Raw genomic sequence first — 12,352 nt, forward strand, 5'->3', positions numbered from 1 at the left:
CACCCGCGCGTGCACACCGAGCATGAAAGGAGCAACGTTTTGCCCGAGGCTAATCCTGCATGACAGAGAGATGCCTTTGCCTTTCCTTTTGTTTTAATGCTTCGCGCTCTGGAGGTGCCGGTGGAGCGTAGATTCTGACGGGGCCAGTGACTAGCGCGATAACAAAAAAGAAATAAATAAAAAAAAACAAACAAATGGAAACACTTTTATACATAAGAAAGTAATCAACGCCGGCCGGCTACTGTGCTGATAGATTTGTTCGCTTAACAGTGATGACAGCAGCGAAAATGTGCATCGGTAGTTTTTTGGCGCGCGCGTGAAGCGTTTAGAGCAATCTTGCCGGCGAAAGCGTTGGCTGTTCAATGGTGCACAGGAATTGTTTACCGCTTATATTGAGGTTTCAAGTGTGTGCTGCTGCAGTGCCCTCGGTAGCGCAGTGTGTATGGAGCGGGAGTCCGCACGGAGAGTGGGGTTTGTGGCTTTCTGGGGATGGATTCTCATTATCTCAGTTTCTCGGGCAGAACAGGGATTAAATTTTACTTTAATATTCTCCAAAATTGTTAAAGGTAGAATGAATGAGTTTATTACTTCAGGGAAATAAACATTAAAAACAGGTTCCTTAGCCAAAAATACAGGATACATCTCTACTTCCACTTGGTACTATTTCCAGTGTAATGTACTTGTCAACTACGTTTAATGCTTAAGTTATTTAAATAATTGTATCGATGCAATACAGTATTTTTCAGGGGTTCGCATAGTTGTGGGACACTTTCTAGACTTTTTCTTGTGGGAAGTGTATCTTATATGATGGTAATTTTTGGACAGGCTCATTGGAAATTCCTATTGGATTTGTCCAAAAAAGGTGATATAGAGTCCCTCACATGAAGTTCATTTCCGGCAATAAGATCATTTTGTTGACTGGTGTCAATTAAGTACTGTGTTTCATCAATTTTTCATTGAGATGAATTCGCAAGAATCTGCAGCGATGATTGATTTCAAAAATATTGAATCGAATATCGAATGATTCATTAATTCTTAGATTTATAAGATTCATGATCCTGTCATCCTTCATTAATCTTCAAAGTTTCATGATCTCGAAAGATTCAAGATATTATTATTGCTAACATGTCTCAAAAGCCTGTTTGGGCCGAGAAGACCGGGTAGGTCGTTACGATAATAGTAAGAAAAAGAAGAAGAGCTTCAGATTGATTGAATCATTTCCAATATTCATTCAGAAAGATTCATTTGAATCAATATCACTCAATCAATGAATCTAGAAACATCCAATCTGAATGTGAAACTAGTCAATACTGTACAGGTGAGTGTGTATCCAATCTACCGAAAGCTCCAATAAAAACAAATTAGCAGCAACTGGTGTCAATTTAACGTGATTTCATTGAATTTAAATTTGTTCCTTAAAGAGTGTTCAGTGAAAATGAATCTTTCGTTCAACTAGAAAGAAACTGAACTGTACGTCTTCTTCATATTGTCTTCATACGAAGGTTCACCGTTATTTGCCAATGCCTTTGAAACCATTCTAGCATCAGTTAAACTATTGCTATTTACAAAATCTGGCCAGCAACATTGTATCGTGACAGATTGTTGCAACATAAATAAAGCGCACGAGGTTGTTTGCACACGGTAAATCGTGAGGACCGCAGCGAGAGGCGTGACTGGCACAATCGGCCGCTAACGCACGATCGATTTCCCTTCACCGAAAGCTAATAAAAACAGAACAAACAGTGGCTGCCACACATGGACAAACATTGCCACTGTCCGCACACGCTTTTGTTAGAGCGGCTGTAAATGAGTAAACACACACAAACAGAAAGATTTGTCAAAAAAGGGCAAAACAAAACAAAAAAAAAACAATGTTGCCCAGGGAAACCCTCTGTGTCCCATTGTTGGATCGTAAGGGCTGACCAGCTTCCTCAGTTCCGTGCGCACCAACTGGCAGGGAGCGAGTGAGTTCAGCACCTTTTTTTTTTTTTAATTGTGCGCCCCGGGTTTGCGCACATCACCGCACAAACCCCCTTTACGGGTTGATAGCATCAATATCAACAATGAAACAGCGCATAGGAGACACGGCATCGATCGATTGCGGGTTTCTGGGCACAAAGGACCCAAACACGAACACGGCCCACCAAAGCAGCCACCGAACAATGCGAACCGTTTGGGAGGGCAGCCCACCAGCAGCAGCAGCCTAAATCCACCTATGCGCCTAAAGTTGATTCGAATGAACAAATGGACAAGGCGAGGTCGCGGGCGCGCTCGCCCGCAAACACCGGCGAGAAGGGGTGCGTGCATAAAACCGGGAGGTTGCAGCAGCAGCAACAACAACAGCAGCAACAAAAAAAAAGAAAGGAAAATCATTTATCATCAGCCGCAACGGTAAACAAACAAATAGAGCGGAGCAGTGGCTGCGGCACACGGCACAATTGTGGAATGCGCATTTCGTCCTGCCTGGTGGGAAATTTGCGGCGGGTAATGTACTTGCCCAGGGTGGAAGTTTGCACTCCGCGCTGCTGCTGCTGCTACTTCCAGAAGTCAAAATCCAAGGGCGGACATGGTGCGTTAAACACAAAGCCTATGATGTGCCTAATGTCCGTGTTTGTGTGTGTCTGTGGATGGGCTTTGCCAGGGAGGAGGGGAACACGGTAAGCATCATAAATAATGACTTTTATGATCGCAAAACTACCATAAGAGTCAAATAAATTAATATATATATACATACATACATACATACAAACACAGTGCCAACGCGTAGGGCAGGACATTCGTTTGCTCGGGACATCAACGGTGTGACGGACGGAAACGTTTTCGGAACCATTCAGAGAGAGCAATATATATATATATATATAAATATATAGACGGTGAACGAGGACACCAAGGGACGACGAGACAAAGCACGCAAGCGAAGTGGTGCGCAAAGCAAGATAAAATGATAATGTTCAGATCCAGTTGCTAAGTTAGTCATGATTCGGTCGAAAGAAGTTGTGATGGATGTGAGGAAGATTGTGCTTTAAAACTTGCCGCTTCTTGTGGTGGGGGGGGGGCCTTGGCAAGGGGCTTGGAGGGGGCGAAAGTGGGCCCGTACCTTTTAAAGTTGCCGTATTAATGACTATTAAGCCGAATTACTTTAAAGTGCGGCGTGACGGCGTATAATGGCGATGGGCAAAGAAGCGATCCGAAATTTAAAACTAATTTGCGACGCAATTGGAAATAGATTTGCAGCTCATTTTGCCCGATAAAGAACGGTGAGGGCTGTGGACGGGGTGGGACGGAATTGTACGAAATTCAATTGCTGTGCTCGGGAAGCAGAATTTCTATTCGTAGCTGATTGTTCAGCTGTTAGAGGAGTTTCTTCAGCAGCAAGAAAGAACAGAAAGCAAAAAAGCATCCTTGCATTGTTTTAAGATAACAGAATTGGTTTAAGAACAGTTATTCGTAAAACATATTATTGTAAGTAACATACTTTCCCAGGTTAACTGCTCGTAAGAGGAACTTCTAGCAATCATTCGTTACACGAGACATACTAATTGTATGTTTTTTTTTTTTAATTCAAATCAAAACGCCAGCAAATTCCTCCGCCCTATTTACGAAACATAATCAGTCATATACACAACCCCCAACTATTTAGGTACATTTTTTTACGATAAAGCAACTGATAACAGAACCATAATATCTATGTTTATACTATATTCTTTTTCCTTGCTTTGCTTCTTGGTGGCGATTGTAGTTTACAGGTGTATGAGATGTTTTTTTTAAAGCATAAATCCCAACCACGAGACGAATGATCGCCAAATGCGAAATAATTCATGTCCGACTTTGTAAAAGCCTTTGTTGCTGCCTCTAAACCAACGGGGTTCGCCCACTAGTCAACTGTCCTGTTCTGAACATATCGATTCAATTACCAGGTTTACTAGCACTGTCATTTTGGTTAATGATACGACGGCAGTATGAACCTTAAGTTTATAAACAATCGTTTATTAGAGATCTGTTTACGCACAATTGATAATGATACATTTAATGGAGATACCCAAAATGAGACGAAAAAAATGAATGTAAAAGTTTTCGGTATTCGAGATACGGTGCCACTGTTTAAAGTTAAAGTAAGAACTTCATTTAATCATAAATGATTGGCTAGTTTACATCTGAAATTGTCGAAATGCGTACAACAAATCTGTGAGTTTGCGGATGTGTGACATCCGTTGTTCCGTTTTCTGCTTTACCTGCATCCAAGTTAAACATACATTATACAATAAATTAATAAAAAATGCAAAATAATAAGGATGTTAAACGCATAAAGAAATATCTACGTACAGATCACATAAGATGTTTTATTACATTTCAAGAAATTGATAGTTATATGTTTATGACTTGTTGGCTTAGATGCGTGTAAATAGTTTAATTTTTCCCATATCTTGTAGCCTATTAGCTAAGCCTACCACGATGGTTTATTGGCCTGCTTGAGGCACACTTACTATTTCTTCAAGCTGTCTGAGTTCTATGTTCTAAGCCATTTGTTGGCTGCTAGTTTACTGAGATGTTTAGAAGATAAGCCTCCCGGATATATCTTCTACCCGGTCGTGTGCCCATGCGGTAAGATCTACCACTCTATTTACCGAATAAAAAGCATTACAAATTGTAGGCTCCAAACATACAGTGAAGCCGCTTAAAGGTGCATATTTACTAGCTATCGCTGCATATTTTTTACTGCTCTTAGAGCGCTACTGTGCTGCAATTAATTCTGTACTACTTCCAAAACTACAATCTTTAAACCATCGCTCCGAAGTTTCCTCCAGTCCTAGGTCCACAAGACAACCGCGCGATACTTGCGTGGTGAACGCCGGGGCGAGGGCGTACCACTCTGCCAAGATCTCTGTCTTGAGTGGTACTTCTATCGATCAAATTTGTATTCCCATTTCTTACAACCCAGCCGTCCATATTTTCTTCTTGCCGGTGGAGAGTCCGTGTCTCGCAGTTAACTCAGTTAGTCACAGCAGTGTAGTAAGTTCATAGAAGCGCCATAATTTGATATGCACCCTTCCTGTACATTTCGATCCGAAGCGATGGGCATCAGGGAAGGAGGATTGGGGAGATGTTGGGAATAAGTATGCTTTCTGCTGCGGCAGTACCACACATGCAATTACTCGGGCGCCGGCAGAACACGAAGCGCAAGGATCTATATATATCATGGCCGGTGGTATACCGTTGCCGCCAGATTATGTCGCGCGCGGTCTCCATAATCAGTACGCAGGCGATGGATGCCTGTTTCGGCGAACGAGCGACGGTTTTCTGTGCGTGCGTTGGGCGGAGCTATCGGGCGAAGGGAACGCTACGCACCGCCCAGCAAACGCCATCAGCCGCCATCCTAGCTCCGCCCCATCATGCTTTCTCTGTCGCGTGCCGGTTTCTCGCTTTGCTCGTGTTATGTTTTCCTTCGCTTTACCGTTTCATTTGCGTGCTCATGTTTTCCCGTGTTTTATTTTCCGTTTCATTGTGTGCTCTTTTTCTTCCCATTTATGCTTTTCATACCAGGTTCCCCCCCAAACCGTTCTCGCTTCTTTTGTTTTTTTTGTTTTAGCTTGAAAATACTTTTCTTTTCATTTCCAATTTGTAGCACAGTTTTTGAGTGGAGTTGTTGTTGTTGTTGTTGTTGCTGTTTCGGGAAAATTGGTTGACATTAACGATTTGTTTCCATCCTTCCCACGATTCTGCTGAATGTTCGGTACTGTGCGTGCTTTTTTTGACCTGATGATTTTATTCGCGTCGTAAGGTTAAAACAAACAATGTACAATTTCTTTAAAAATATATAAATCACTTCCTTAGCAGAACGAAAAAAAAACAAACAAAATGTCTTGGGACCGAGATCCGAAAACCCCATTCCAATTCAATCTTCCTCTTTTATGCTGCCAAGCGTATCTTCACGTTTTCCTTACACCTGCACATGAGACAAGAGCGAAGGAGGGATAAAGATAGCAATAAGCCTTGTGTGTGTGTGTGTGTGTGTGGATGTGCTGATATGCTGCGCAAGAGGAAGCTGTAAATGGATGCCAAGTGATTGGAATGGTTCACCAGAACTGGTTTCGTGGTGGCTAAGTAAATCAAAAATCTATCCCATCCTAATATTTATCTGCTGCTGCAGCCATTCTACCCGTGCGACACTGGGAGGGAAGCGTGGGGGGGGGGGCACTTGACGCAGAAAAGCGACGCTCTTAGCCCCGTAAAGTGCTTTCACAGCGTAGTTAGTAAGAGCCTAAGGGGGGGTCGATAGGATAAGTAACAAAACGGAAGAAGATTGATAATGTCAATGTTGTTACTTTGCTTATTGGCTTTGCGTGTGAATCTGTAAGAAAGAAAAAAAAACAATAAATTGAAATTTTGTATGAGCTGAAGTGCAAATCTATGACAAAAATTGGTAATAGAAATGCAGTCTTACGAGTATGGTGACTTAGTTATCTCTTCTAAAAAAGTAAATAAATAATAAACACGTAAGGAGTCTTAATACAAATATCCTTCTCGTTCAAGTTGTAGACTTTTATATTTAGCTACAATGAATAAACGTTACCATGCGAAGTATATCGACACAAAATCGCCCATCGAACCAAAAAGGAGGAAAAAACCTCGCTAGCAAAATATTTCACCCAGCCACACGTAAGGTAGCCGATTTCTCCCTGTCTCCCGGCCCACAATATATCGTACACATGATAAATGTACTAAAATATATAGATAAACGTAAAGACACACGGGCCCGTTCTTCGCTCTATATGGTGCGGAAATTCCCTGGTAGAGCCGCTAGCACCAACGAGCTTCAATCGGGCGTGTAACGAATGTAGTCAACGTGCAGTGTAAATACAACAACCAACGGCTTGCATTTTCGGCTAAAAATTATTGAGCATAACTAACCTACGCCTTCGCGGAGTGCTTCCACCGAAACGTGTGACACACCACGTGCACCGTACTTGGGGAGATTTCCATCGCTCCGGCTACAGCAAAGCATGTCGCGTGCGCCCTTCAAGCATCTTAAGTAGTGTATGCATGTGTGTGTGTATGTGTGTGTGTGTGTGTGCGTCGTTTCCTTTTATCTGTCTGGTGGGGATCTGGGCCGCCATTTGCTAGCGAGTGGCAGAGCACAGCAGGCATAAACTATTGCCAGGCGAAAGGAAGATCAAACTAACGTCAAAACAACGCGACCGGCCGTACAGTGTTCTCCACAGCACACACACACACAGGCGAGCGCGAATGCGACAAAAAAAAAACCTCCATCAAAAACAAACCCTAAGTAGGCCTGTGGAAAAGCGAGAAAAATTTGGGCAAGCCCTTTCCTCAAAGGCAGCAGTGTGCAGTGGAGCGACGAATGTTGTTTCGCCTGCCTTTTCCCGCACGCGAACATCGTTGCACGCTATCATCAGCATCCGTTTGCTCTAGCCCGCGGGGTTTCCTTCGAGTTTTCCTTCATTGGACAGGCGAAGGTGTGCGAAGAGTAAGAGGAAAGAAAACAAACGCTAACGCAGAGGCAAACCCTGCCGCCGCTGCTGCTGCTGCTCCTGCTCGCTGTGAGGAAAAGCCTGCACAGAAGATCCCTTACCTCCCGCCCGGAGCGACGTTGAAGAAATGGGGCGTTGTATTGTGCAAGGGACGGTTGGACCAATAGGCGGCCTGCGTGCACACGTTGCTGTGCGCTCGCTCGCTCGCACTGCCACTTGCGGCAGTGCCGCGGCGTAGCTTGAGCAGTGTCGCGTGCTCTCGCTTCCTCCCGGGCAAGAGCGAGAGCACACGCAATGCCCGAACACGCTGTCGGCCGGCCGTGAGTGGCGGGTGCTGTGCTGCACAACAGGGAAGGGGGCCCGCGGGCAACCAATATCGGTAGCCGCTCGCATCTCCCGCTGCACCTCCTTCGCCCCCTCCCGGACCCCTTTCTGGTCGGTGCGGGTAGGGGTTGCCCGCTAGCACCGGGCCTGGCAGCGAAACGGCCATACACATGCACCGTACAGTTCGTCGCGTTTGGTTAGTGGTCTCATCGTCGTCTGCTTGATCTATCGTTTGCGCTTCAGCCGTGCCGACGTACGTGTTTTCTGTTCAGGGCCGCGCGCTTACGAGCAGCGGGCAGCAAATCTACTTGAAAAGTCAACCGAAGCGCTCGCACAACGGTACGCACGCAGTTCCCGGTGTTTAGTGTAGCGGTGCCGTAGAGTGTGTTTTTCACGGCGCTAGTGCGTATGTTGTGCGTTTTCCGCTCCCCGGGGTAGTGTTACAGAACAGCGCCCAACGTCTAGCAATACTTCGGGAAGGTAAACTGAAGAAGGAGCAGCAGAAGAAGAAGCAAAAGAAGAAAAGAAAAAAAAACCGTATTAAGCTGGGATTTAGGTTGCTCGCGAGCCGTTGTGCGCGGTCGAATAAGAGGTGGCTTAAGCGCTTAATGAGCTTTGCGAGGGGACTGCACAAACAAACACACAGAGGCGCGCATCAGCAAAAAAAAAAAGCATCGTTCACAGCCAGCCGTAAACAAACGGAAGGAAGCTGTGCAGATCCGTAGGGTTAGTGTATGTGTTTTTTGCCCCCAGGGTGACGACCTCGCGATCGTGGGGAGAACAAGATGCGTAATTGATAGGAAAAGTGGTAGTACAAATCACGATCTGGTTATCGGACGATTTAGCGCGAGTGCAAAGAAAAATACAGCCGCTACACAAAACTACAACCAATTCGGCCTGCTGCAACACCCGGAGACAACGATCAATCAACAAAGCGAACGCCACCTATGTTGATTTATTATCTCGAGATACTAGCGGACCTTCAGAAGGTAGGGCCTGAGACAGCACGTGTGCACTATTGCTATATAACTTGCATTGCAAAGTAGGCAGTGTGTCTGGATGGGATGTCTAAGACATCCCACACTCAGGACCTGTAACGGTACGATTGCGGTGCAAAAACGTGGATTATAGCCAAACTTTGAGGACCTAATGCGAGACGTTTAAGTGGCTCTTTGCATCTAATAAAGAGCCCACGTTAATGTGCCCTTTGCCAGATCCAAACCAGCATCGATACATTCTCGAACGGGTACCATACATGTGCATGTAGTGTGTATTAGTATCATCCGAGGTAAACAAAAAATCCACTTGAGAACTTTAGATGGGAGTTTTCTTTTACATGAAACACACTCGCTATCGGTGCGAAACAGTGATGGACGCACAACATACTAGAAAATCTGGTCTTGATGTGTGATCATTTGAACGTGTGATTTCCAGCGGTGTCGACAGACGACCAGTACCATACGGGAGCAGCTCGGTGTGTGCTATTGCTTCACTAGTGTGTCCGTTTTTTGTACACGCGTTACAACAACACTCTTAATCCTTTATTCGTTTCCATATATTTGTTTTTTGTTTTGTTGCTAATGTATAATTTTCTCCAACATCTTAATCCCGCAAACAACACCAAAATGCAAACCTTTAGTTCGTTCCTGTGCTTCTGGCCGGCGGTACGTACTTGAGTTTCAGTGTGTGCTGTGAGTGTCAGTGATTAGTTGTGATCGCGTGTCGTGATCGGAGCGAAGGAAAGCTTCTTCCTCCCACACCCTCCCCAGCAGTTGCGCAAATCGTAACGCAAAAAACCCCGAAACGAACCGTAGTGCGCACACTGGTGCTGCTGGGTGTTGTGCGGGGGGGTGGTCTATTAGTGGCTGGCGTGCGCGCGATCCGTAACGCGAAAGACAAACACAAAGGTGAGCCTGCTACTGTCTAACACACAATCAATCCCCACAAATCCGAATCCGAAATGACTGCCGGCGGTTGCTTTCGGTTGAGTCCAACAAACCGCGCAGGTAGATGAGTGCTTATCGGCAGACCTCTTCAATCAACTGGCCACCAGCGGCAAGCACTAGTAACGTCCAGGTAACGCGCAGGGATAATGGAGCCGCACTAAAACCGCCCCGCCTTTCCATTTCCTGGACAGGTTAGCACATGAGCGTTGTCCAGGTTGCCTAGCAGAAGAGCAGATCTGTGTGTAGCTGTTTTGAGTGTTTGCACAGTTGGTTAAAAGTTTTAGTAGTTTTTGTTGCAAAAAAAAAAAACAAAACAGCACAACCTATTGGCACAGAATGAGCTTATAGAACTCTAGTTTATGTTGAATAGGGCTTATTGAAATAGATATCAAAGTAATATGCTCAAATTATAGCTAATAACATATGAGCAAACATTAGTGAGAAAATAAGGTCATTCTGGGAGCTTAGAATAGCATGGCCTATTAACACGCCCCTCGAAGCCACATTGTTATGGCGTACTTAGTAGGCGTGCAGCTTAACGTAACACCGACGCTATTTCAATTCTTAACTAGAGCCGATTTCTTCTAGCGTTCGCATCTGTTTGATCATCTCAGAATAAGAGCAGTTTTATAGATATTAAGCGTTTATTTAAGACACTCGCTTGACACGAGAAAATGTGTCAAAAATGTCGATTTTGTGTTATGATGATGTGTGGTAGGTAACTCCATTCATCTCATGTTTGACATCTCTAACAGCACGAAAGATTTTGTCAAACATACGCATTACTTGACACAAACGGAGACTGGGTTGTTAAACAACTTTCCGTGAGATCGGAGCTACGGAAAGTATTTTGTTTTACAGTTCTACGGTAATGTAGTAGATAATACACTAATAACAAGAAATTACATTTAGAAAGGAATTGTTATCATTTATTGCTGTTAAGAGTGTGGGAATAACAAAATGCATTGGAAGTAGGGGAGTACTATAGAATTAGATTTTTGTATTGCTGCTTGCGTTTCTCGTTGGTGTTTGTTTTCAAAACATAAGAGCAGTGACAGACCAATTTGACAGCAATGTCTTGAGTTAAGGAAAACAATATTCAACATAACTTTTGACCTCTGTAACAACCTGCTGTTATACGAATACAATTGCCGTTCATTTAGAGTCGGTTTGTTTGACACTGTTCCGTATGATTCGGATAATTGCCTCGAATAACAAGGAAGATGTTCTGTTTGAATTTCAGCTAGTTTCCTGAAACACAGCTTTTGATGGTATGATTTTTAGAACTACTTACTTCTTCGAGATATGGAACGCATTTTTTGTTTACCCTAACCAGTTGAAAAGAAAAGGTCACTCTTAATTCTATTGCAAATAGGTTTTTATATTAAAAAAAACAAGATGAAGGAGAAGTTTGGTCTACTGCATAATTAGTTTGGCATTGCACAAGAGTGATAAAGATTATGAGAAAGTGAAGATAGTCGAACCAAGGTCTAAAAGAAAGGGATGAGTTAGAAACGTATTGCTCAGTGTCATGTGATTCTAAGCGATTGTCCCACCGGACAGCCCCGAACAGATATGGCAGTGTGCTAATTGAGGCCCTATTATAGTGTGCGGCGGCATTGTGCTTATCATTTGCGTTTATGATAACCAACTCAACCGTAAATCTTCAATTAGAGAGCGATGATGTTCGATGGACACTTTTAGATATTTTATCTATTTTACATTTTCGTGGTACAACTAAATTTTCCTAGACCTCCTAATCTGTTAGCGCTCCCGTGCACTGTGATAAATAAGGTTAAAATAGTCTGACTGGCATGGTACGTTATTGTTGGTACTGCTGCCGCTGCTGCTGCAACTCGAGCGCATTCTCTATCCGTAATCAGGTAGCTAGGCTATTTCTTATCTCTTCACAGTGAGCCACCACTCTTGTATGCACACTGGCGCCTGGTCCCGTGTTGCTGTACCCGCCTTTCTCTCCTTTTGCGCGGTCTCTCTCACCGTGCCGGCACCATGCTTCCGCCACCGTCGGGCCGGGTGCATCTTTTTGCCCCCGTTCCTGGTGCATCAGCGGTGCAGCGAAACGCGCGCGCGAGAAAATACAAATAATGGGTAAAGATCTCCCGGGGTAATGTTTGATAACAAAAAGGTAGATCAATATTTGCTCGCGCCTTCTCCTTTTCGCCCGCGGTGAAATCGCACCGAACTGGGAAGTGAAAAAGTCTAACGGCCGAGGGGCCGTACGGGCAAACTAACTGCGATGCCCCCGACACACACACACACACACACACACGCACATGGCGCTGGTTAGCCGTTCTTTAAACGAAATTTTATAAAGCTATCAACAAAAAAAAAAGAACTCCTCTCTGAAGTGCGGTAGGGTTGATCTGGGATGCCAGTGAAATGTATCTAAAGTGATAGAAAGGTGCACACTTTCTACTACGTACTACGCTTACTGACGTTTAGCTGTTACATTGGTGGTACATTTTTGACGGATATCGTTTTGTTGTATTCCACATTTTGCTAAAGAAAACGGGACAGATTGTTAGCCTTTTAAAAATACATAAGATTGTTGTGTTACAATGCATCTAACTG

At 44.2% G+C, this 12,352-nt stretch overlaps 1 protein-coding gene across 7 annotated transcripts in view; it reads left to right on the forward strand.

Annotated features, from left to right (window-relative positions):
- The first annotated feature begins 7,900 nt into the window (after nucleotides 1-7,900).
- Nucleotides 7,901-12,352, forward strand: part of LOC120959954 (pituitary homeobox homolog Ptx1) — a 52,261-nt gene continuing 47,809 nt past the window's right edge. Inside the window, exons 1-2 of one of the 7 annotated variants that reach the window (XM_049609205.1) lie at nucleotides 7,901-8,010; nucleotides 9,454-9,890. The gene's annotated coding sequence lies outside the window, so the exon portion shown is untranslated. The other 6 variants (XM_040383798.2, XM_040383770.2, XM_040383762.2 and 3 more) reach the window with 6 other exon arrangements.

This window comes from Anopheles coluzzii, chromosome X, assembly GCF_943734685.1.
Source record: "Anopheles coluzzii chromosome X, AcolN3, whole genome shotgun sequence".
NCBI classification, from domain to species: Eukaryota; Metazoa; Arthropoda; class Insecta; order Diptera; family Culicidae; genus Anopheles; species Anopheles coluzzii.